At 53.0% G+C, this 25528-nt stretch overlaps 1 pseudogene; it reads left to right on the top strand.

Moving 5' to 3' along the window:
• The first annotated feature begins 20514 nt into the window (after positions 1-20514).
• LOC144177700 (uncharacterized) lies at positions 20515-23098 on the top strand (annotated as a pseudogene).
• Positions 23099-25528: the final 2430 nt, after the last annotated feature.

Raw genomic sequence — 25528 nt, 5'->3', positions numbered from 1 at the left:
CCCGCTACCTCCGCCGGACATTCTAAATAAAGTTTACTTCTCTCTAGGATCCGGTACTCCTTCGAAAACAGGGATAGCGATGCTTCACTGATACAGCCTGTGCTGTTTTTTTTTTATAAAATACGCTTCGCGCAGTTCTTGCGCCACGGTGTCACGACTCTTTCCGATAATGATTGTCTGTCAGTCTCGGAAGGCATCCTTTGCCACACTCGCGGCAGTGATGAGGCAAATGCGACCCGGTGCCGTTCTTCATGGAAAGATCATGTTCCCTGAGGCGGTCATTTACGCATCGGCTGGTTTGTCTGATGTACACCTTACCGCAGAAGCAGTCATCGAAGTATCTCAGGAACACCGTGGGTATCGGCTAAAATAATTCCAATGCCTTGTTTTAAATCATTGTAATATTTGCAGTCGTGACTGAAATAGATGCTCCCATAGCGGTACCGAAAACTTGCCTGTAGAATTCGCTTTTGTGCGAGAAGCAAGTGTTAGACAGGCAAAACCGTAGCAAGGTGCAGAGCTCAGTGACATCGAACGGCGTGCGATACACTAATGTCATGTCCTTGTGGAGGAACTGCCTGGAAGTGGAGCCCTTGCTCGTGTCTTCAGAAAACGTGGTGTGCAGATCGCGCATGTGCAAGCAAGCAAGCTCAAGGGTGGCTTGCTTAACATAAAGGATCCTCCCTCGGCAACGTTTCCCTGGTGTGGTCTACAAAATCCCATGCGCCGACTGCGAATCGGTATACATTGGTGAAAGCGGAAATTTCTACCGGCGTCTTAAACAGCACAAAAATGACGTCACCAAGGGCCACACCGTGACGAATGCACTTGCAGAGCACGCCGAGAAGATGGACCACAAGATAGAGTGGGACCACGCGCGCATCATAGCCACGGAGTGGAGTGGATAAACTTTATTAAGACGAGCTTCAGGTGCCCGCCAGGTGGGGGGCCTCCTGTAGTCCGGGAAGCCCTGGTCCGCGCTGGCTGCCCTAGCCCTCTCCACCAGGATACGCTGGACTGAGAGGTCGGAGCTGGCCAGCTGGTCCGCCCACTGCTCGTACGTTGGGTGAGGATTTGGGGTAAGAGATGGGGTTTTCTGACACGCCCATACCATGTGATACAGGGTGCCTGGTTGGGGACAGAAGTTACACGTTGAGTAGTAGAGGGTGGGGTACATGGCATGGAGGAAAGGCAGTGGCCTGTGCTCTGGATAAATGGGGATGTGGTGGCGGGAAGCGTCGTCGTTCGTGGCGGTAATGGGCGAGGATGTCCGCGTATGAATTCAGAGTAGCGGGCTTGGGAGAGCGAAGGGGCTGCGTGACTTCGCCTTCTTGAGAAACGGCCCGGTGTGTATGAACGCGGGCAGCGGCGTGTGCCGCCTCGTTCCCCTCGAAGGACCCATGTCCGGGGGTCCAGATGATGTGCATTTTTTTAAGGCCGTGGGTGTTATTCGACCTAGCAGGAAGTTGCGGCAGGCGGATTATAGTGAAGTAGTCGTTTCCAGTGGTGGCGGCTAGAGCGATGGCAAGTCCTTCTGCTGCCTCAATAGATGTCGTGTGTACTGTAGCGGCCGTCAGTTCTGCACTGTTGGCTCCGGTGACACTCACGGCATGTTCCGGTTGTTGGTGGTATGGAGAGGCATCCGTGTAACGAGTACAGGGAGAGTTGGGGAAGCGTTTTCTAAGGGCTCGTATCCGGGCTTCTCGGCGGGCCTTGTTATAGATGGGGTGCATATTTCTGGGAATGGGTGCGATTGTGATGTACTGTCGGATGGTTAGAGGGATGCGTTCCTCTGTTCGCATTTTGGGGGAGGCCTGTAGCCGAGCTGGGTAAGTGTAGCCCTGCCGGTTGGCGTGAGCTTAAGTCGCGTGAATTGGGAGATGCGATGAGCTTCTTCCAGTTCCTCCTATGTATTATGGACGCCCAGCTGTAGAAGTTTTCTTGTTGCTATTTTTGGAGGCAGTCCAAGGGCGGCCTCGTAGGCCTGGCGTATGGCGATGTTTAGCTTTTCTTTCTCTGCGGGTTTCAGGGCCAAATACGGTGGCGTAACCTGGCTAATAAGGAGGGCGTGAATGATGCGCAGGGTGTCAGCTTCTTGTAGCCCAAGTCGCTGATGGGAGATCCTGCGGATGAGGTGAATGAGCTGGTCAAGAGTCCGTTGCAAGGGAAGAATAGTCTGAGCGCCTGAGCCATCTTTTGGTATGGTGAGGCCTAATATGCGTAGGTGTGGGACATTGGAGACGCGTTGCTCATTAACGGTAAGTTCTGGATCTGGTATGGGATCTGGACGCTTCTTATATGTCCTTTTGCACAGGGTTAGAAGGGCAGATTTTTCGGGGGCACAATCGAGTCCTCGGGCTTTCAGGTATTGTTGGGTGACCTGAATGGCTGCTTGAAGTGCATCTTGCTGGTCGCCCGGAGATCCAGTGGGGACCCAGAGCGTTAGGTCGTCCGCGTATATTGCGTGGCGAAGATTCGGGATGGCTTTTAGTAGGGGTGGCAAGTCTTTCATTATGAGGTTGAATAGTATTTGGGATACTACCAACCCCTGCGGAGTGCCCTTTGGCAGGGTTTTAAATGCGCCGGATCGACGGTGCCCGATGCCCACTGTTGCTGTGTGCTGGGTTAGAAAGGAGACAAAGTATTGGAATGTGCGCTCGCCACAGTTTGTAGATGAGAGAAACGTTGTCGAATGCCCCCTTAATGTCAAGGGCCAAGATGGACCGCTTGCTGCGGCTATTAAGGTCGTCCAGCACTTCCTCCTTAAGCTGAAGTAGTATGTCTTGGGTTGACAGATGTGGGCGGAAGCCCTACATGGTGTCAGGGAAGTAGCCGTTGTCTTCAACATGGGGCGAGAGCCGGTTGTAAACCAGGTGTTCAAACAATTTGCCGTCACATGAGGTCAGAGAAATAGGCCTCAGATTCTTGGAGTTCTAGGGTTTGCCGGGCTTGGGGATGAAAGTGACGTCTGCGTGTTTCCACTGTGGGGGCAAGGAACCCGCCAGCCAGCACTCATTGATGTAGACTAGAAGATTTTCTAGGACGGCATCGTCGAGGTTTCGCAATAATTTGTTAGGGATTTTGTCTCGACCCGGAGTGGTGTTTCGGGTGAGGTTGTACGCTGCCGCCTCGATTTCAGCAATGGAGAACGGCTCGTCCATTTTGGGATTCGGATCGCCTGTGTAGTCAGGTGCCTGGGTGGGTTGGACGTGAGGTGGGGGCGCCAAGGCTTGCTTAATAAGTTCGTCCAACAAGTCTTCTTCTGTGCCCGGGTAATTGTGGATTAATCGGCGAAACTGGTCTGCTGCGACCGCCTTATATTCACCGGGGCCCATAAGGGAACGCAGCAGGTACCATGTGCGGCGGGTTCCTAGCGTTCCTTGCAGCTTGTTGCAGAACTGCGTCCAGTTGTGCTGGCTCAGCTCACGGGCGTACACTTCAGCTTCTGTCGTAATTTCCGCAATGCGGATCTTCAGCTTGCGGTTCGTCTTGTTCTTTTTCCACCGCCTGATTAGCCCTCTACGGGCGTCCCAGAGGTGGAGGAGATGGGCATCGATGGCTGGGTTATCCTGCGTAAGGGAAAGTTCCTTGGCGTGTTTTCTTGCCTCTTGAATGAGCTTGGTAGTCCATTCCTCGAGACTGTTATCCGATCAGCGGGGGTGGTTTCTCGGAAGTTCTTCCAATTTGTTATGCACGCAGTGCCAATTTTTTGGGCTCGCTCTTTGATGGGAGATTTGTGACTGCATTATGTAGTGGTCGCCGGGAAAGAATTTCGCAACAAGGCTCAATCTTGAATCGCTAATAATTCAGACAACGCAACACAATCAACAGATCATCTGGCACTCTAAACCATTTGTACTCCCGTACATTACATCATGCGCTCAACGCTACTTAGGAGCCTGCTGCTAAGCCATCAATCCATTATGAACTAGGGATCCATACGGATCCCGAAACGTCAATTTTGTTGCAACATTTATACAAATGCCTTTACCTGAGCAGATGGCATTCCGTCGAACTCTTGACAAAGACAGAGATTGGCTTATAGGTTTATAGATGACGCAGCTACACTCTCACACCTACCGACAGTGCTACTTGGGAATGCCACATCAAAGGGAACATTAAGGCGTCTCGCAGCAGAGCGCACATGCAGCAAGCTACTCTGTGAAGCACAGCTCACTGGGTAGGCCACGCATCACACATAAAACAGCAACTGTATGTCACAGCTTTGCTTGTTAATCATCTGTACAGACTGTGTAGGTGAATTTTTTTGCCAATGCACTTAGTGAGAGATGTTGCTGTGTTTTGTTTGTGTGGGTGCTGCTGCAATTGCTGAAGTTGTTAATGTGAATGTACTGAGTGATAGGAGTATGCATATGACTGGAGTTGTGTTTTTATGGTTCGCATAATGCCACCTTTTTAAGGCTAGGACGCAGGCTCCTGCTTGTGATTCTTGCTTTTGATGTTTTGTACTTGCATATCTTTGTGGTGCAAACAAATAAACTTTGTTGCAAGTCAAGCACTTGTCGTGTCCTTCTTTCAGGCCTGTGGGCAGCAGAAATGCCACAAGGTGTAATATGCGTAGAATGTAGCTCACTCATTTCAAGCACGAAGAACTACACTGAACTTTTTCATGTTTCGACACTTTTTGCACCTCAAAGGTTGCTGCTATGCTTAAAAAGAGAGAAAGAGGAAGTAAATATATTGGGATGCAAAGCGACATAGTACAGGAGCATAGTTAGCACATCTGCCCAGGAGGGACCTAATGGTTTTACGGTACACTATGGACGCCTAAAGAGACACTAAAGTGCAAAAGCAAGTTGGCCAGCATCGGTAATTGCAGTGTTGTGAATACAAATAATATGCGACTTGCAGCAGCAGTACTTTATTAGTGCATAAAAATTCGCAAAGTGTCGTGAAAACAGGCACGGCTGCCCTGTACATTGTTCTGCAGACAACTTGTGGCATCACTGATTGCGAATGGCAAGACAAGACTGGTGGAACTAGTCGAAGTGTTCTTCTGAAGCAAACAATGATGCAGGGATATGAATGTGTGCAAGAACTTTTCCTGGTCTTGTGCTTCTTAAAAGACAAAAACCTCATCTAGCAAACAAAATATTATGCCTCATCCCACGCTTTGTTGCAGTGTCGATTTCATCAGAATGTTTTGCCTTGCCTACAAGCACAGCCACAAAAATGCATGTATGTGGGTGCACTAGAGACTGTAGTACTGTACCTAGCTAGTGACTTAGCGCATACAGATAAAGCAGCTAGCTAGTGACAGCAGGGGATTATGAGCACGATCAGCAGGAAACAAGACGGCTGTGAAATGCTTTGATCAATGGCGCAGGCATGTTCGCGTAGCAGCTTTTCCTAGGTGGTGCCACTGCGGGCGTTCCTAGGGAAGCTTTGCCGATGTCATAATGCCCTGCCAGCAAAGAGATGGGGCTGGGTGGCCTATTTTGCTGTACGCCGCCACACCAAGGTAGCCTTAGGTAGAATGTAACAGAATGACAGAACGTAACTTTGAAAAGTGAAGGGCAATCAGAAAAGTTTTTAAGAAGGCGGTAACAACTGAATAGTCAGGCTTGGCTTGCTCTGGGCGCTTTGTGACGTGCCCTGATATGTTTCCAAAAAGCTAAAGAAAAAGCCACAATGAAGACATGAGGAAACGTAGAGCGCTGAAGTTTACAAGACGACCACAGAATAAAGGGACAAACGAAACGGTCGGTGTGATTCGTTTGCTCCTTTATTCTGTGGTCGTCTTTTAAACTTCAGCGCTCTGCTTTTCCTCATGTCTTCATACCAACTAGCCCAACACCCAAGCTTTACTGAATAACACAATTAAAGGTCATCCTGCCTGATGGAGGCAACGCATGTGAGCAATAGTAAATCACTGAAGGACTCTGGCCAGTTATCATTCCGCCTGACGAAACTTTAGGGAGTTCCAATTGCCGTCTCGTCAGCACGGAACGCTAGAAAAAATATATATCTGAAGCAACACGGTTGTCTGCACTATCGCAGAAACAATCAGGGCAATTTTCGGGCCAAAGGTTAAGCTGATTCCATGTAGGGTAAACGGTGCAGATCCACGTTTGACAAACAGCCGTTCCAACCACGCGGCGATTTGCGAACGGCCGAGGGCGTGAAATAGAGCAATAGTAAATCACTGAAGGACTCTGGCCAGTTATCATTCCGCCTGACAAAACTTTAGGGAGTTCCAATTGCCGTCTCGTCAGCACCGAACGCTAGAAAAAAATATATCTGAAGCAACACGGTTGTCTGCACTATCGCAGAAACAATCAGGGCACAAAATGCAATTTTCGGGCCAAAGGTTAAGCTGATTCCATGTAGGGTAAACAGTGCAGATCTACGTTTGACAAACAGCCGTTCCAACCACGCGGCGATTTGCGAACGGCTGAGGCACTTCGAAATCCACAGCGGCGGGCAACACCTGACAATTAAAGGTTGACTTTATAACTTTTACAGCGGCGGTCGATCACCACAGGGTGAATGGTGTAGATCTAGATACACGCTCGAGAAACAACCGGTTCATATACACGGCGAACGGTTCAGGCACTTCGAAATCTACAGCAGCGGGCAACGTCTGAGAACGCGTAACCACGCACAGAGGCACGGTTGAAGCACTTCACGTAAGAGCATGAGGAGCGGATGCGGTAGCGCACACTGTGTATCCAAACCACGACCGGCTGTCGTGACCCAAACCACGACCGGCTTGATCCAAACACTTGCCGCTTCACGTAAGTGCATAAGCGGCGGGAATAGGGTTGCCACCTTTCGCCGAAAAAAAAACCGGCCCTTGGGGGAGGAGGGGGCGGGATAGCGGGGGGGGGGGCGGCATGGTATATAGAATATTTATTTTTGTGTTGAAAAAAAGGCGCCATGTTTTTGACACGCAGTGCCATTTATTGTAGCGTTTTTGTAGAGAGAAATGAACATAACCTTTGTACTGGAAGTGATTTAGAGCTTGGTTATATGTGCTTCACTGAAAAGTAACCGCAATTGCTGACCGCGGTGGTAGCATTTCGTTGGTTTGTTCCTATCTTAGGTCCCCCTCCATCTTGTCGACACACATTTATCGCCTTAGTTGTTGAATTGACGCTTATAAAACGCCAAAACGGGCATAATCACGGTACGAGGGCGAAAAACCGGCCAATGACTGCCGGTTTTAAGTATGGACCGGCAACCGGCCCACTGTTTAAAAAACCGGTCGGGCCGGTCCAAAACCGGCCAGGTGGCAACCCTAGGCGGGAAACACCTGTTGAGAACGCGAAATCCAACACAGGCACGGTTGAAGCACTCGTAACTTCGTTAGAATATGAATGATTAGGCGTTCAATCCACAGCGCGGCCGTCGCAGAAAGCGAAATACAACATGCCGATTGAAACACTTCACGTAACATGAGCACAGGCTAGCGCAGAGGGCACAGCTCCCGGCGGCTCCGGCAGGTCCCAGAGCGCAGGGAGTGTGCACAACGGCGGAAAAGCCAAGCGCCCTTCGCCTTTGCCACTCGCACTCCTCCTTTTCTCCCTTTCGCGTCTGAGCGTCCGGGCAATTTATTTCACGCCGGGCGCGTATCGGCTATCACAGCCCCACGGCGTGTGACAGTGCCCAGTGCTCGGGCCGGCCTACATCGGCTATCACAGCCCCACGGCGTGTGACAGTGCCCAGTGCTCGGCGGTGGTGTGTGGCGACCCGTCCCACCCCCCAGGAACCTCGCGTGCCTCACTGTTTGTGAGGAACGATGTGCAGCATGCAGAGCTGGATACCAGTGCGGTGACGACAGTGGTGCAGGAGTGCGTGGCAGTGACGTTAAGGCTGAGTGCGGGTGGTGCAGACATTACAGTGTGCAGTGTGTACGTGCGCCCTGGTCAGCGCTGGGACGCGTGCCTCCTGGATCGGCTGGTGTCCCTGTGCGCAGCCCGCCATCTCCTCTGTGGTGACTTCACCGCACACCACACTGCGTGGGGAGATGGCCGGATGGACGCTCGCGGTGAGCATCTGTGGGACGCCATGCTGCGCCTCAACCTGTCTGCGCTGAACACTGGTGAGAGCACCTTCCGGCGTGGCAATTCCGCAGCCACCGCCATTGATCTCACCCTAGTGTCAGCCGGGGTTGAGGCCACCTGGAGGAGGGAGCCCAGCACGTGGGGCTCCGACCACTACCCACTGCACATCGCACCACCCGACAGGACAGCCAAGCGAGCCGCACTGCACCACGTGACCCACTGGGACCGGTTCCGGCGCTGCCTCGCCGAGCAGGACCTGGGGGAAGGAGCCGAGCTGTTCTGGGGCCTGGTTTGCTGCGCCAGGCAATCCACACAGAGCTGCACAGTAGCCGAGGGGGCCACCACGCCGGACCTGAAGCTGCTGCAGCTGCGGGCGGTGCGCAACCGCGCGGAGAGGAAGGCTCAGCGCTCGGGGGAGCGGGCGGACTGGACGGCGTACCGGCGAGTGGATGCGGCTTGCCGCCGTCACGCCAACCGCCTGAGCCGGCAGCGCTGGGCCGAGCTTTGCGTCAGCTCGGAGGCCGACCCACGCTGCCGCCGCCTCTGGGGCATCTTCAACTCCATCCTGAAACCCCAGAGAAACCGCAACCCCCTGGCTGCCATGGCCATCCGCAAGCAGGCCAGCTTTGCGGAGTTGGCCGACCTCTTCGCTACACAATTCCTGCCGCCACACCAGGCGGAATCAGGGCCCGCTGCTGCTGTTGCTGGGACGGGGGAGGTGCACCACCCCCTCAACAACGCCCCCATCACAGAGACTGAGCTCCGCAGTGCCCTCCGCAGCTGCAAGCGTAAGCCGGCGCCAGGAGCAGACGGCCTCACCTACCAGATGATGCGCAATCTGGATGAGGTGGGGTTCGGCCGACTCCTGGCCGCCTACAACGTCATATGGGACACGGGCCAACTGCCACCTGAGCGGCTGCTGGCCATCTTGCGGCCCATACCAAAGCCAGGCAAGGGCCTTGTGGCAGTCACGGCGTACCGGCCTGTGGCCCTCACATCCTGCGGCTGCAAGCTGCTCGAACGGGTGGCACTGCGGAGGATGGAGGCCATCGCTGCGGAGGAAGAGGCCATCCCCGAGCAGCTGACGGGCTTCCGGAGGCACCGAGCAGCCACCGACTCCATCGCCGACGTCGTGGCGGCCCTTGAACACGCCAGGGCCACCAAGCAGGTGGCGGCCCTGGTGCTGCTGGACGTGAAGGGCGCCTTCGACAACCTGCAGCGTCACGCCATCTCCCTGGCCATGGAGGAGGCTGGCATTCTGGGCAAGCTGCGGGGCTTCGTCGAGGCGTTCCTGACGGGCCGCACAGCGCAGGTGCAGGTGGGGGACGCCCTGTCAGCTCCCGGCCGGTGAACGTGGGCACCCCACAAGGCTCCGTCATCAGCCCCTTCCTCTTCAACCTGGTGATGGCAGCCCTGCCAGGCTGCCTGCCCAGAGGAGGGGGCCACCGAGTGTACATTTCGGTGTACGCCGACGACATCGCCCTGTGGGTGCTGGGGCCCAAGGGTCAGGGCCGAGCCATTGTACAGCAACTGCAGGCGGCCATGGATGCAGTCCGCGTCAAGCTGGCGGGCGTCGACCTACAGCTGTCGGCGACAAAGACGGACGCCATGCTGGTGCATCCGGACGCCGCCGCCCGTGGATGGATCCGGCGCCTGACCATCGATGGCGAGGAGCTCCAGTGGAGGACGAGGGTGCGGTACCTGGGGCTCACCCTGGACCACCGGCTGAACTTCCGGCAGGCGGCAAAGGAGCTCCGAGCCAGGGCGCAGCTGGCCACCACGGCAGTGCACAAGATGGTGGCCCGGAACAGCGGCTGCTCGCAGCGGACGGCCCTCCGGCTGTACAGTGCCTCGGCGGTGGGTCTCCTTATGTACACGCTCCCACTGGTGACCCTACGGAAACCCACCTGGCAGCAGCTGGAGAGAGACCACCGCAAGGGCGTCCGCGCTTGCCTCGGCCTGCCCCAGAGCTCGCCGTGCGAGAAGACGCTGGCCGAGGCGGGGGCGTGGACCCTAGAGATGACAGCTGACTTGCGGGCACTTGGCCAGATTGACCGGCTGAGACGCGCCGAGGGGGGCGGTCCGCTGCTGCGGCGGCTGAACAGCCACCACCACTCGCGCATGGGGCGCATGCTGATACTCTACGAGGAGGTGGTGGGCCCCATGGACGCGGGACCTCGTGGCCCCGCTCTTGCTCTGGCAGCTGACGTGCGGCTGGACCTTCCGGGACTGCACAGCAAGCGGCGGACACCCCACTGCGGGCAACTGCAGCTGACCCGGGGTGTCGCCTGGGGCGACCTAGACGGCCACGCCCTAGTATACACAGATGGCTCGGTGCGGCAGCAGCAGGGGTCGGCCGCAGCGGCCGCCGTGCTGGGAGAGGCCACCCGACAGGCGCGGCTGTCCTATGCCTCTTCCTCGGCCACGGCTGAGCTGGTGGGGGTCGGACTGGGCCTGGACCTGCTGCTGGAGATGGAGCCCTTGCTTGAGCGCTGCGCCCTGCTGTGCAACTCCCGAGTGGCCCTGGTGCGTCTTCAGGACGGAGACTCGCACTCCATGTTGGTGCGTGGCATCCGGGAGAAGGCGGTACAGCTGGCGGACCGGGGCACTCAACTGTGCCTGCAGTGGGTCCCCGCCCACATTGATCAGGATGGCAACGAGCGGGCGGACGAGCTGGCCGCCGGGGCACACGCGCTGCCTCCGTCGGACATGGTGGCTCAGGCGGCAGCGGACGACGCCAGCCTGCTCATCCAGCGACACATCCGGACCAGGCATCCGGACCCACGGCTGCGTGTCGGAGGGGGCCTACCGCCTGTGCGGGCCTCACGCCTGCCTCGAAGACTGCGCTCGGCCATCCTGCGCCTCCGCGTGGGGGACGTGTGGACGGCGGAGCGGAAGCACCGTCTGGGGCGCGCGACCAGCCCCGCCTGCATCCACTGCCGAGCGCCCGTTCAGTACCTGCCGCACGTACTGTACGAGTGCCCCAAGTTTGCGGCAGGGCGGGCAGAGCTGCTGGTCGTGCTTCACGGAGCGCGGCCACTTGAGGATCTGCTTTGGCCCCCGGGCAGTGCTAGGGAGCGAGACAAAGTGCTCGAGGCCCTGGGTACATACCTGCGGGCCTCGGGGCTGCACAGCGCACTCCACTACAACTCAGCCTAGCTGCCCAGATTGTGGTGGAGTGTGTGGGATTCTACATTTCACACACTAGTGATTTCCCACCCCGCAGCCATCCGCACTCAGCAAACATTCCTTGCGAGCGCAGGCTGCGGATGGGTCCGTTGTTTGCGGAGACAGACAAAGGCAGGAGGCGGCGAGGGCAAAACATCAATGACAGCATTTATTGCAAAGTGCAAATCAAATATACTGCATACAGACTAATCGTAGGCCATAACGGTAACACTGGGAGCGAGGCATTAAACAACGCTAGAGATCGAGATGTTTCGACTCACCGATGGCATACCGGAGCAGCGGAGCGCTGCGGAGTGCGAGCGCGGTTGCAGTCTCCCAGCTCGTCCGGACGCGTCCCATTGTGGCGCGTTCCCCAGGTCAGGACAAGCGCGCCGAAACGTCCGCGCGCTAGCGCGTCCCCAAGACAAGAGACCGTCCCCTCGTCATGCTACGTCCCCCCAGACTTCGCCTTACGGTGGCGCTAGTATCGAGGAAGAACTGGTTGTCGGGTAAGGCAGAGGGGAAAAGGGTCAACGCTTCCACCAGGGCAACAACAAAACCGTCCGGTCGCTGGCGCCCTCCCGCATGGTTCCCGTCGCGTAAGCGAGGCGCGCAACTGTGCAACACCGGCCGCGAGGGGAAGCTAGCCAGAAAAGGGGTTCGCGTGAAAGTCGCGATCCCCACAAGTGCTGCTGCTGAAGCAGCTTCTGTACATGTGTGTGTGCGTGTTGACCCCTTTTACACGTGTGCTTTGTCCTTTGTAGATTCATGTGTTGTCTATATCTGTAGTGTTTCTCTGTAATGTTAATTTTCTCAATGTGTAACTCCTTTTTTTCTCTTATTCCCGTTTTTCCTTTTTTTTCTCTTTTGTGTTTTATATTTACCCTTATTCCCCTTTTTCCTTTTTTTTTTCTTTTGTGTTTTATATTTACCCTTGGGCGTGTTACATACATTGTAATGTCGACCTTCTCCCCTATCCTCCTATTCCGATGTATTCTTTTCTCCCTATCGTCTTCCTCCCCCCCTACACCAGTAGGCGTTCCGGTGTCCGCCCCCTAGGCGAGACAATTTACGCCTGTTGGTGGATTTTCCTTTTCCTAAATACGATAAATACATACATACATACATATATTTAAAAAATGTTAACTTCACTAACCATAGTAAAAAAACAGCCTAACAACACCCCTATGCCTTCTTTTGCGCTGTAGTAGACTGCCGAGCAGTCTTTCTGTATATATATATATATATATATATATATATATATATATATATATAGGAAAGCAAGTTCTCTTTGCTGAAACGTAGGCCACAATCGTGCTTTTACCTTGTTCGAAGTTTTTCTTCTCTTATATATATATATATATATATATATATATATATAAGCAGTAAAAGAAACTTCTCGAGGAGCCAGAAGAAATACTTGAGAAAATGGTAGACGCACGATTAAAAACAAAAACAGTGGTTTACTGACGTTTCGACTGGAGGACCAGTCTTCATCTTGAGTAACATACAACGTTGGAGCACGCACGCTTATATAGGTGCAGAGGGTGCGCTGCAGTGTACCCTTTTAAATGCAGAGCATTTCAGTAACTCACGATGTCGCCCGCGTTGACGTCCGTCGTAGTCCGCACCGTCGTTGTCCGCACCCCTCCCGCTACACTGTATAAAAAAATACTATCCGGCGCCTGCTTTCGATCCCTCGACCCTGCGGGCGGAACGCAATGTACATGGTGCTCTACCCAATGCGCCACAAAGCCGACACAGAATGGGAGGCTACGAACGCGCCTTATATCCTTGACTCATTCAAACTACGTCAAGAAGCTGCTGATACAACGCATTCACTACCACCAACTCCCCAAACACTAAACGTTAACGCAATACACCCACCCCCTATGCGACGCATTTACTCGAGTCCCCCTCGCGGGGAGATGGGCCCAATTTTTTTTAACAACATTGGCGGGTTGGGGCGAGGGAACAGGGAAGGGAGGGCATTATACATGTGGCACTATACATGATGACAAACTCTTTTCTAAAAAGCCCAGCAATATTTTGAACTCTTGGTAAGGAACGAAAAACTTCTCTTTCCCCATCTCAACAAGCATGAGATCGAGTCATTGGCCTCGCACGAATTAAAGGTTCGAGATAAGCTGTCTCACGTCAAGGCCAAAAAATTCTCGCGTGATAATGTTATCCCTAAACCAGACGGGTCCCCTGTTAGCACCTTACCAGTCACACAGCAAGATGATGTCGAGAGTAGTAACATAGTCAACTTGTCAGATGCGGTTTTGTCCAACGCCGATTTGAGCATACTCTAACGAGACAGGACGCTTCTCTCAGGAAAGCAGCAGTTCGAGCGGTTCCACCTTTACTCGTCGGATCGTGATCCACAACTCCGACACTCATGATGATGATCATGTACAGATGACGATTATAATGGTTATGTACAGGTGAGAGATTGGCCACAGCGGTGGACGGTGAATAGGCATGGTCTACGAGTACACGAGTAAGCGCTCACAATACTTTCTAGGGGTTTGAGTTTATGCCCAACAAGGGGGTTTTTCCGAATTCCTGCTGTTTAAAGATCTGGAAAATTTTGCCCATTCCATGAGGTTGAAGGAATACTTTCATGACCGCAAAACATGTAGTGATACTGCTAAATTGCTTCCAAGCCCTCAACACTGGACACCACCCCCCCAGCGGGACGAGTGCTTAGATATGTATATCAAAGCTGTGCAACAAGACATCATTGAAGCTTACAAAAAGCAGTCTACCTTCCGCCATAACCTCTCCATCAGTGAAAAAAAATCATTAGAAACCCTCTCTCACCGCACTGATATTGTAATTAAACCAGCTGACAAAGGTGGTGCAATAGTAATACTTAACCAGCTTGACTACGTTAAAGAAGCACAAAGGCAGCTATCAGACTCGTCATTCTACAAACCACTCGAAAATGATCCTGCAGCCGACTTTAAAGAAACCGTTAAAGAACACCTCACTCAATTGGTGAAGGATGGAGTAATGGCAGGAAGAACCGCCCATTCACTTGTTCAGCTTAATCCTATAGCTGGCGGGTTTTACTTGCTGCCAAAAATCCACAAAAAAGATAATCCCGGCCGCCCAATCATCGCGTGGATAGGCACCGTCACGGAACACCTTTCGCGGTACGTGGACTCGATAATTAGCATCATACCGCCTAGTTTTCCTTCCTACATTAAAGATACTAACCACTTCCTTTCGGGCGTTTTAGATTTGGATATTCCCAGCAATTCCCTCCTGGTTACAATGGATGTTGCGTCACTCTACATATATATTCCGCACGACGATGGAATCCGAGCAGTAACTCACGCGTACAGGGAAGCAACCTTTGACAAACTTGTTGATGGCTCTACACTAAGCACTCTTCTTCGGCTAATTCTAGAGCTTAACAATTTTGAGTTCGATGGAAAACACTACGTCCAAATAAGTGGCACATCTATGGGAACAAGCGTAGGGCCAAACTATGCCAATATATTTATGGGCGTCCTAGAGGGTGAATTTCTGAATAGCCAGAGCTTAAAGCCACTCTGTTATAAGCGTTTCATGGATGATGCATTCCTGATTTGGATCCACGGGCAGACGAACCTGATAACCTTCATAGACGCGTTCAACTCTGCGCATCCCTCCATTTCTTTTAGATGCAGAGCATCTGATTCACTCGCCTTGTCCCTCCGGCGTCGTCGTCGTCGTTGTCGTCGGCGTTGTCCACCCCTCCCCCATTCTCCTCGCCGCGCCAGCTGCGCTCTCCGCCGCTCACCCCCTCTCCTCTCCGATAGCGAACACTCTCTCGCGAAGGGCATTGGATTGGATTCGATTGGATTGGCTAGGATTGGATTGGACTGGCTTGGGTTGGATCGGATTGGATTGGATTGGATTTGGATTGGATTGGATTAAAGTGGATTGTGTTGGATTGTGTTGCGTCATAGCCGCGGCACGTTGCGTCATTCCGCGGCAGACGCGCTGGGGCCGGCGCATGTGCAGTACTCTCTCTTCCACGCTTTCCTCTCCTTCGGGCGCGCTGCGCATATAACCGGCTTGCCGTTCTCCCGCGAAGCAACATCCACGCTTGGCTCAAACACCTAGAGTCCACGCCGCTTTACAAGTACGCAAACGTCGTCATCGACTGGGACCGGCTTACGCAGTCCCCTCAACGTTATGCGCGCTATAAAACGCGGTCCCTTCGGCGCTCCGCCTATGCGTCGCATCTACACAGGGGTTCCCGCGAGGGGAGGTGGGAGTTTTTTCTTACCAATACTCCCCGACTACTGTTAATTTTCTTGACGTAAACGTCACCGTCTCAGAGAGCAAACTGATCACTAAACTGTACCAAAAACCGACCGACAAGCAACAGTACCTGCATTTTCAAAGCAGTCACGTCAAACATTGCAAAACCGGAATTCCCTATAGCCAAGCTCATCGTTTTCGTCGAATTTGCTCAAAGGAAGAGGACTTCAATGATAATTGTAAGGAGCTACGCAGTGCACTTTTGAAACAAAAATATCCCGTTGAAATAATTGACAACGCTATAGACAGAGCACGAAACCTGAATCGCTCAGACATTCTCAGAGGCACCAAAACCTCCCACGACACCCCGCAAATGAACTTGGTCTTAACACATTCCGCATCTGTTCCCAAAGTCTCGTCTATACTAAAAAAGCACTATAAAATTCCTCCCCAAAGTGAGCGCCTAAAACATATTTTTCCCGAACCCCCACGGGTTGTGTATAGGAGAAACAAAAACATTAGGGATGTCCTGACCTCATCCAAAATAAGGACTCAAACGACCGGCGGATGCAGTCCTTGCGGGAAGCCTTGATGTCAAATATGCACGCACATGTCCACAACGGATACCGCGGTCAGTTCAGCCTCTGACTTTCGTCTAAAAATCAAAGGAAACCTGAACTGTGATAGCTCCAATGTGGTATATTTTCTCGAGTGTACGGTGTGCCACCTACAATACATCGGGCAAACACAAAAGTCGTTCAGAACTAGGTTTAATAATCACAAGTCACATTCCAAAACTCTGCCATCTCTCCCGTTGTCAAAACACGTTAACCTTCCTGGGCACTCTTTTGACCACCTCAGAGCCACGATATTAGAATCTGGGTTTCGCTCTCACCCTGATCAACTAATCCGCGAATCGTATCTCATTTACAAGTTCAAATCCGCATCCTCAGGCATTAATGACAGTTTGGGAAAATTATCGTCTTTGGTGGGTACCTAAGCCATTTTCACCGTTTTCCTTTCTTTTTTTTTTTTTAATTCGCCCTACCGAACACTGTCAGCCACCACACGTTCCCCCCTCCCCCACCCCCCTTTTCTGTCTCCCCTTTTTCGTGAAATAGTAGCTGCATTCCCAGTACGCCTCCGCTCTCGCGGTTGGCAGCCCCCTTTGGGGGGTTATATTTGTTATCGCGAACGCGCCGTCCGCGCGGTCACTCATCATTTTCTTCGATGTTGCGCGGTTCCCCCACCCCTCCGCTTCTTGGACTGTCAATCATTACTCACTTCTTTGCATGCCTCCATCATGCTGTGACATGCTTTTATTGTATACACAGAAACTTGTTGACCCTTACTGGCGACCGATTCAATAGTTGCTTCCACGCAGGACACACCTAGTTACTTCCTACCTGGCTAAATAATTGGTTGTGTTGCTGGCACGTGCGCTCTTCTGTGACTTCTGTGAACTTGTAAAGTGCCCTGACATTCCGCACGCCACCGGTAATTGTTGTTTTCAGGAATGGATGTGTCACCGGCGGCTTCCGTTCTGTATTTATTTGTTGTTCGTGTACTTCGCATTTCGTGTGTCGAGACGTTCCCTGCACCGTGCATTTATTCGTGTAATTCCTATGAAAAGTGTATTTGAAAAGGTCCCTACCCTGTCTTTTTTTTAATGCATGAAGTTGAATATTGCTGGGCTTTTTACAAAAGAGTTTGTCATTATGTATAGTGCCACATATATAATGCCCTCCCTTCCCTGTTCCCTCGCCCCAAACCCGCCAATGTTGTTAAAAAAAGGGTACACAGCAGCACACCCTGTGCACCCATATAAGCGTGCGTGCTCCAACGTTGTATGTTACTCAAGATGAAGACTGGTCCTCCAGTCGAAACGTCAGTAAACCACTGTTTTCGTTTTAAGTGCGAATGCACTTCTTAAGCGAGCCTGAATCGTCCGCCGCCGTAGTCCGCATAGCAACAGGTGCGGGTGCGCGCGCTCCTCGTCTTCCTCCTCGTCTTCCCTAGCAACGGGGGGAGATGGGCGCGCGCTACTCTCCTCCTCCTCTCTCCGCTCAGTGACTGCGGGTGTTGGGCGCCTCCTCTCCACTTCGGGCGGGAGAGCTCTCGCTCGCGTAGCGGGCGCTCCGCATTCCGACGCGTGAGGGCGCTCGTGTAGCCCTCGCCGTAACGGCGGGCGCTACTCTCCTCCTCCTCTCTCCGCTCAGTGACTGCGGGTGTTGGGCGCCTCCTCTCCACGCCAAGATCACGATATCCACCGCAATCGCGCAATCAACAACCGTGCATTCGCACTTACACACTCTCCCCCTCGGGGAAGTGCGAGGGAATTTTTTTTAATCGTGCGTCTACCATTTTCTCAAGTATATATATATATATAATATAATACACGAGAGGGTATACACACGTATGAAAACGATGATTATAATAACGTTTCGACCGGGGTCCGGTCATCGTCAGAGAGTCCTTAAATATATATATATATATATATATATATATATATATATATATATGGGGAAGACCTATGTCAGGTCGAAACGTTGGAAATATAGTCTCCGAAGTGCGTACTTCAACTTTTGCGTAGTCCTGCAGCAACTAAGGAATCTACTTCCCGACTATATATATATATATATATATATATATATATATATATATATATATATATATATATATATATATATATATATATATATATTCAGAAACTTGGGTGCGACCACTTGGAAAACACTAACAAATAGTTTATTTCGACACTTTCGACCAGTGGTCTGGTCTGCTTCAGGGAAAATTACAAGTGACTGGATATGCTCTACGATACACACTTCACGAGAGAGGGGAATTTTGCCCTCTACCTCTCTTTCTTGCCAGAAAAGAAACCAAATAAATGAAAGCAAACATGTACAATAATCTCAGCGGCACATACACACGTCTCTCCCCAGGCGAGCGGCGATACAAAGCAAGGAGAGGGGAAAAGGAAAACAGGAGAAAAAAGGAGTATAAAGAAGGAGGCAATTAGAAATAGAGAAAGAGGGTAGAAAAGGAGAGGCAGAAGAAAAGGGGGGTTCTCAGAAGCAGACACTGACGAATACGAAGGTCGAACAGCGGAAACTTGAAAGGTAGAGTCTGGGACCGCTCAGCGGCTCAGAATGACGTCACGTGCCGCATTCCGCGTACTGTAGAAAGAGAGAGAAGAAAAAAAAACAGAAGAAAAACCCCTAGGAGTGAATTATGTTTGAAGAACGTTGTTGCGAATGTAGATAGGCGCCACATGGCCCCCCGTAGCTCACGAATGCCAATACAGGGTCTAAACACACATAGCGAGAGGAGCGGAGGAAACATGAGCACGGAGGCTGCGGCGTCGGGCAAGGTCCGCGCACTCAACATGGTCCGAAGTCGTGTTGTAATCGATAGCCCGAGTCGGCGCGGCGCGCCACGGAGATTTATTGGTGCAGAAGCGCTAGCGGAGCGCCGAAACGTCGCCGGAGGAGTCATTCCCGTGCGGAAACGCACCCCCCTAGCCCCCCCCCCCCCCCGTTTTCCCGAAGCTCGTAACCGTGTGATCGCCAGGCGCGTGTTCTCTATTTTGTTAAAAGTGGCAAAACGATAATGAGGAGAAAAGTAGGTCTGAACCGCAGATTCATTGCTAACAGCACTCGTTTGGCTCCCTCGCCGCACGCCCCCCGCCCCCTCCCCCCAAAAATAATAATAATAATAATAATAATAATAAAAAGAAAAAAAAAGTTCACGTATGGTCTCGTAGGCAGCCCAATCTCCCTGCGCTCTCGTTTATACCCTCAGTAAGCGTCCGAAATTTATGTATAAAGAACGATTCTCTCTGTTCCCGCTCGTAAGTATTGCGGAAGCCGGACTGAATTAACACTACTTGTATTCTTTCGAAGGAGTGATCCGGGAGGCGGAGGTGCCTGGACAGTGGAAGACCGGGAAGTCCCTTTACATGCGACTTGTGATTGTTAAATCTGGTGCGGAAGGGCGTTTCGGTCTGTCCAATGTACTCCTGATTACAAACGAGGCAACGAAGTTTATAGATTACGTTTGAGGTGTCGCAGCTGAACTCAAACTACTTTCAAAAGGACTAAATTTCTCTCCGTCCTCGGGAAACATCAATGAATTCGAACTGTATCAGGACCTCGACAACTTTGCTAGAAACCTGCGCCTACGAGAATACTTTCATGACCAGCCCACGGGCAGCAAAAAACTATTTCCCGGATTTTCAGACAAAATGTTTACACCAAGTGAGCAACGGGATAAGCACTTAGACCTGTACATTTCGGCCGTACAGAAAGATATCATCACCACGTTCGAAAAACGGTTGCCCGTTCGCAGCAACCTCGGATCAGACGAACGCGAAGCACTCAAGAGCCTCAGTGAGGATTCTGGCATCGTAATAAAACCGGCGGATAAGGGAGGGGCTGTAGTGATTCTGAACAAAAATGACTACCTAAAAGAGGGGCAGCGACAGCTAACTGATAAGACATTCTACCGCAAGCTTGCTGCCGACCCAACAATACAGTTTGAAGCCGAAATTATCGACGCACTCAAGTCATTGCTGGACGATGGGAAAATTACCCACGCAATGTATAAATTAATGGTACCTCATAATTCTAAGCCTGGCCGGTTCTACCTTCTTCCCAAAATACACAAAGAAAATAATCCTGGCCGCCCTATCGTGTCGAGCAATGGAACGGCAACAGAAAAAAATTCCCCCGCATTTCCCCGAGGGGGAGAATGTGAAAGTGCGAATGCACGGTTGTCGGCCCGCTTGCGGCGCTTGCGCTCGGCCCCCGCAGCCCACCGCCTCGCCGCCTTCTCTTCCATCTCTTCCATCGGGTTTGTAGTATCACGTGTACACCACGCAGTTATCAAGCCGCTATAACGCCGCTGAGTCGCCAACGCACGCCGCTGACGACGTAGTTTGAATGCGTTAAAGATATACAGCGCGTCACTAACACTGATATCACCGTCGCGTCCGTGGCTTGGTCGGTAGAGCGTCGCGCTGCGGCCGTAAAGTCCTCGGATCGAAACCTGGCGCCGGATGCTGTTTCTTCTTAAATATAGAGGAGCACTGCGGACGCCGACGCCGCCGACGCCGGGAGAGCGCCCCTAGCGGTGCCAGACCCACGGCGGTGCTGCGCTTGGGCTCCGCCGCTTTTCGGCTGGAACCACGGACAACTTCACTGTACGCCGTCAAGACCGACATCGATCGTTTCGTCAGCTCACAGGGAACACGTGGATACCAGCATCATCCAGGTGGGCCGATTTTTAACAACTTTCCGGCCGACTATCGCCCGACCACGTTGGTGACGCCGTTAAGCCAAACGGCGACGCTGACGCCGGTTGCGTGGCACAGGCCTCCCGAGGCAACATGGCAACCTCTACGATCAACCAGCGTGGATACGACCCGCATGCCATGGCGTGGGACACGGTTCCGATTTCCGAGACGCCAAATTCTGCTTTTACACCGAGATTTCGGAGCCAAGCTCTCAACGACGCGGTAGCACGCCGCTCGCAAGCCAACGCCAAGAAGGCAGCGTCGGACGCCACCCCAGCGTCCGGCACGCCGGCAGACAAGACGCAGCCTCCCGCCTCCCGTGCCGCTGGACGCAAAGGCAAGCTCATCACCACATGGAAGCCTCGGCCCTTCCCAAAACCGAATCCGGACGACTATGTAATAGTCCTCAAGCCACGTGAGTACATCTCGCTGCATGAAGCTTTCTGCGAGAACTGGTACGGAACCGCGTTCAAGGCGTACCTCGGGCCCGAGCGAGCTGAGTCTTTGACAGTTCTTCCCTCGAGAGAGCAAAATCTGATCGTCATTCATACCCCGGACCCCGACACGGCGGACAAGGTTATCGGGGACTTCGCGGTGAACATCGAGCGCAGGCAGGTCCTGCTACGCGGGTACCTACGACAAGATTGAGGCAATGTTTGCCACGGAGTCATCGTGGTCCGCAACACAGATACGACGGAGACGCTTCGCGAGAGCGTGCGTTGGAGATCAGGCACCATCGTCGAGGTGCGTAAATTTGGAACATCGAACAAGGCGCGCGTGACCTTCGCTGGCCAGAAGAAGCCGCGCTTTGTTCACTACGATTCAATGTTGATCCCCGTCCAACCCTACTACCGAACGATTCCGGCCTGCGGCAAGTGCGGTATCGTCGGCCATCGGATGGACGCTTGTCCCAACCCAAGACCGGATACGTGTGGCCTGTGTGGACAGCAGGTGCAGATTGTGGAAGAGGGAGTACTGGCCCCTCATGACTGTGTACCAGTGTGCTCTGTGTGTGGCGGAGCGCACGTCACCAACTCACGAGCGTGTACGGCCAAGTACCGTATCTCCAATGCGGCCGCCCCAAAGGGCAGAAAATCCAGAATGGCGGCCAAGAAACGTCGCCAGCCTCAGACTCGCGATGAACCCGGTGAGCCACCGCGCCGGGACAATGTCAAGACGAACAAGCAAGCTCCCTCTACCGGAGCAGTCGGCAAGCAGCCGACGGTGCAGTCCTGCAGTGGTGGGGGCCAGGCCTGGGCCAACGCCGTCAAAAACGGAAAGCAGGTGAGCGGTACGGGCGGGGCTGCCTCCTCGTCCCCCCCTAATCTCCCCTCTTCGGTGTGCAGAACCGAGCAAAATATTTTGAGCAACCTGCAGGCACAAATTGAAACGTTGCAAAAAAGATTAGCAGCAGCCGAGGCAAAACAGACCCAATCAGTCTGCCCTCCTCCTCCCCCCGCAGTAGAGGCAATGGAGAGTGAGACTGGCGCAGCGGCGAAGGACGCGCTAGCCGCTCTTGAGGCTCGTATGAGCGCCCTTGAAGCCCGTATGGACAGTGTGATAAATGGTCTCCAAAATCAAATCTCAACTCTCGTAGAAGCCGCGATCGGGAAAATGACAGAGGCCATCCCCACGCTCATAGCACAACAAGTCACGCGTTCCAACAAACGAGCCGGCCTAATTAAGGACGTGTCCGGCCGGTACCCCAAAACTTCTCGACGACAGATTGATCTTGATGATGATGACAGCTGCTCCCTAGTGGGAATGGAGGACAATCTTCACCCCGCTAGTGCTGGCTCGGGAGCGCCGCTATCACAATCACTCGTTGACCTCACCGACCATGGCGGGCAGCCCTAAAATTCGGAAATACGCGCGATCCAATTCGGCCACCCCCATTCAAATCACCCAGTGGAACTGTCGGGGCTTTAAGTCCCGCACAAAGCGGGCCGACTTCCGACTTTTCCTCACGACGTTTGAAAACCTTCCTGCTGTGGTAGCCCTTCAAGAGCCAGGCAGTGGTGCCACGCTCACAAACTATACTACGTTTCAGCAAGACCCCTTATCCTGCATCTGCGTGCATAAAAATTACACGGCCAACTTAGTTGACCTTGACCTTAAGCCAAAATTCTCGTACGTGATGGTAACACTCCTTCCGCTGCGCAAACAGGACCCGCCACTACACGTGCTAAACATCTATTGCTCGCCGAGACTAGCCAACATTACATTCGCAGACCTTTTTAGCCGTGCCTTAAAGGCTGCGGGAAAGGACCCCCTGGTGATTGTGGGCGATTTTAACGCCCCCAGCGCACTTTGGGGATATGTGCGTGAAGAGCGGCGTGGACGTAAGTTGGCGGAACTTATGTCCACGCTGGGCCTAACTCTTCACACCGACCCTGCGTAACCAACTCGCGTAAGTAATTCCGTGACCCGGGACACATGTCCGGACCTTACGCTCACAAAAAACATCCAATATGCAGATTGGGTCAACACCGAGGAGACCCTCGGCAGCGACCACTGCATACTCAACACCACCATTCGCACCCGTCCCTTGGCAAGAGCTTTCGCAGAGGCAAAATTACCCGATTGGACTAAATTTAGACAATCATACACTAACTCCACCCCCATTAAGGAGCAAGGGTACCACGCTTGGTCCCAGCAATTGGTTTCGACCCTTCGCTCCACAGAAACCCACATTAAACTCTCGGATGCGACTCCGGAGGTGGATAACTACCTCCTCCACATTTGGGCTGCTCGGCACAGCCTCGTCCGCCGGTGGCGCCGACAAAAACACAAACGAAAACTGAAAATTCGCATCGCCGAGCTCACCCAGCGGGCGGCGGAGTACGCGGCCCAGCTCGCCGACTCTAACTGGGTGGACCGATGCAACACGGCCGCGCGACAAATGTCCAGTAGGAGTACCTGGCGCCTCTTCCGCGCCTTGATCGATCCGACCCAAACTCGAACAGAGACACAAAAGCATCTCCAACGAGCGATTCACAGCTTCGATGGGGACACGAAAAAATTGGCATGCAAACTGCGAGACCAATACCTAAGCACACAGCAGGACCCCCGAGGGTCCGCGTACTCGTATGCCGGTAACGAGAACGCGGAGCTGGATCAACCGTTCCAGCTATACGACCTAAAGGCGGCCCTAGCAAAAATGAGGCGAGGAACGGCACCAGGACGGGATCACATTACAGTGAAACTACTTGCCAATCTTCCCGACTCTGCATACACTATGCTCCTTGCTTACTTCAACTCTATTTGGCTAGGGGAAACACCCCTCCCGATTGATTGGAAGACCGCCCTGGTCACCTTCATACCCAAAGCGGGCAAAGCCATTAACACGGACAACCTCCGCCCCATCTCTCTTACTTCTTGTGTGGGAAAATTATTGGAGACGATGGTGCGCGACAGGCTGTCCGAGTTTTTGGAGAACAAAAATGTATTTGCAGACACCATGTTCGGGTTCCGCCCACACCGGTCCGCGCAGGATGTCTTACTCCAGCTCGATCGTGAGATCCTCAATCCCGTCGAGTACCCTTTCAGTGACAAAGTTGTCCTCGCTTTGGATTTGAAGGGGGCCTTTGATAACGTGACTCACGAAATTATTCTAACACATCTCTCACAAGTGGACTGTGGCCAAAATGCCTTTAACTACATTAAGCAATTCCTCACTGACCGACAATCATATATTCGAATTCAGGATATGGAACACGGCCCGTACCAATTAGGCACGCGAGGGACCCCGCAGGGCGCAGTCCTCTCGCCCCTCCTATTCAATCTGGCAATGATAAGGCTCCCTGCTCAGCTGGCGAAAGTCAAATGCATCCGGCATGCGCTATATGCCGACGACATCACCATCTGGGCGTCACACGGTTCATCAGGAGACAAGGAGGCCAACCTGCAGCAAGCGGCGGACGTCGTGGACGACTACGCCCGTCGTTGTGGCCTTCAGTGCTCCCCGTCCAAATCGGAATTCGTGCACATACGCCCCTCACCAAAGTGCACCACCAAGATCAACCTGTCCCTTCACAGCGGACTCATACCCGAACGCGATGAGATCAGAGTGCTGGGGCTCTTCATTCATAAGCATCGCAGAGCAGACACAACATTGGCCAAATTGCGTAAAGTGGGGGACCAGGTGGGCCGGATGATTCGCCGGGTTTCCAATAAGCACGGGGGGTTACGATGCAAAGATGCCTTGCGGCTGGCGCATGCATTCGTAACCAGCCGAGTCCTGTACTCGGCTCCATACCTCCACTTACGCAGGTTTGACGAGAATGTACTCGAGGTCATTCTCCGTAAAATCTACAAACGCGCTCTCGACCTTCCGCTCCACACCTCCAACCAGCGATTTCTAGGCCTGGGAATGGTGAACACATTTAAGGAGCTGCGTGAGGCGCACTTGACAAATCAATACACAAGACTCTCTAAAACGCCGTCGGGTTGCCGCCTTCTTGCCCGACTACACATCCATCACCCAATACATACGGAAAAGCGCGTGCAAATTCCCGACGTCTGGCGATACGCCTTGCATGTGCGTCCTCTTCCAGCCAACATGACGCGAGATGACCACAGTGGCCGACGCGTCGCGCGGGCAGAAGCATTGGCTCGCCACTATGGTCGAAAAAAAGGAGTCTTTTACGTAGACGCCTCCGGCCCGCACCACGGGGGTTGGTACACGGCCGTGGTCGTCCACCAAAACACGGCAGTGAACGGACTCACGTTCCGCGCACACAATATTACACACGCGGAGGAGATTGCCATCGCGCTA

Source organism: Haemaphysalis longicornis, unplaced genomic scaffold (genome assembly GCF_048455015.1).
Source record: "Haemaphysalis longicornis isolate Haplotype H1 unplaced genomic scaffold, Haemaphysalis longicornis Haplotype H1 scaffold_30, whole genome shotgun sequence".
Lineage (NCBI taxonomy): Eukaryota > Metazoa > Arthropoda > Arachnida > Ixodida > Ixodidae > Haemaphysalis > Haemaphysalis longicornis.
The sequence above is the reverse complement of the archived record's forward strand: the minus strand, read 5'-3'. Positions and strand labels throughout refer to the sequence as shown.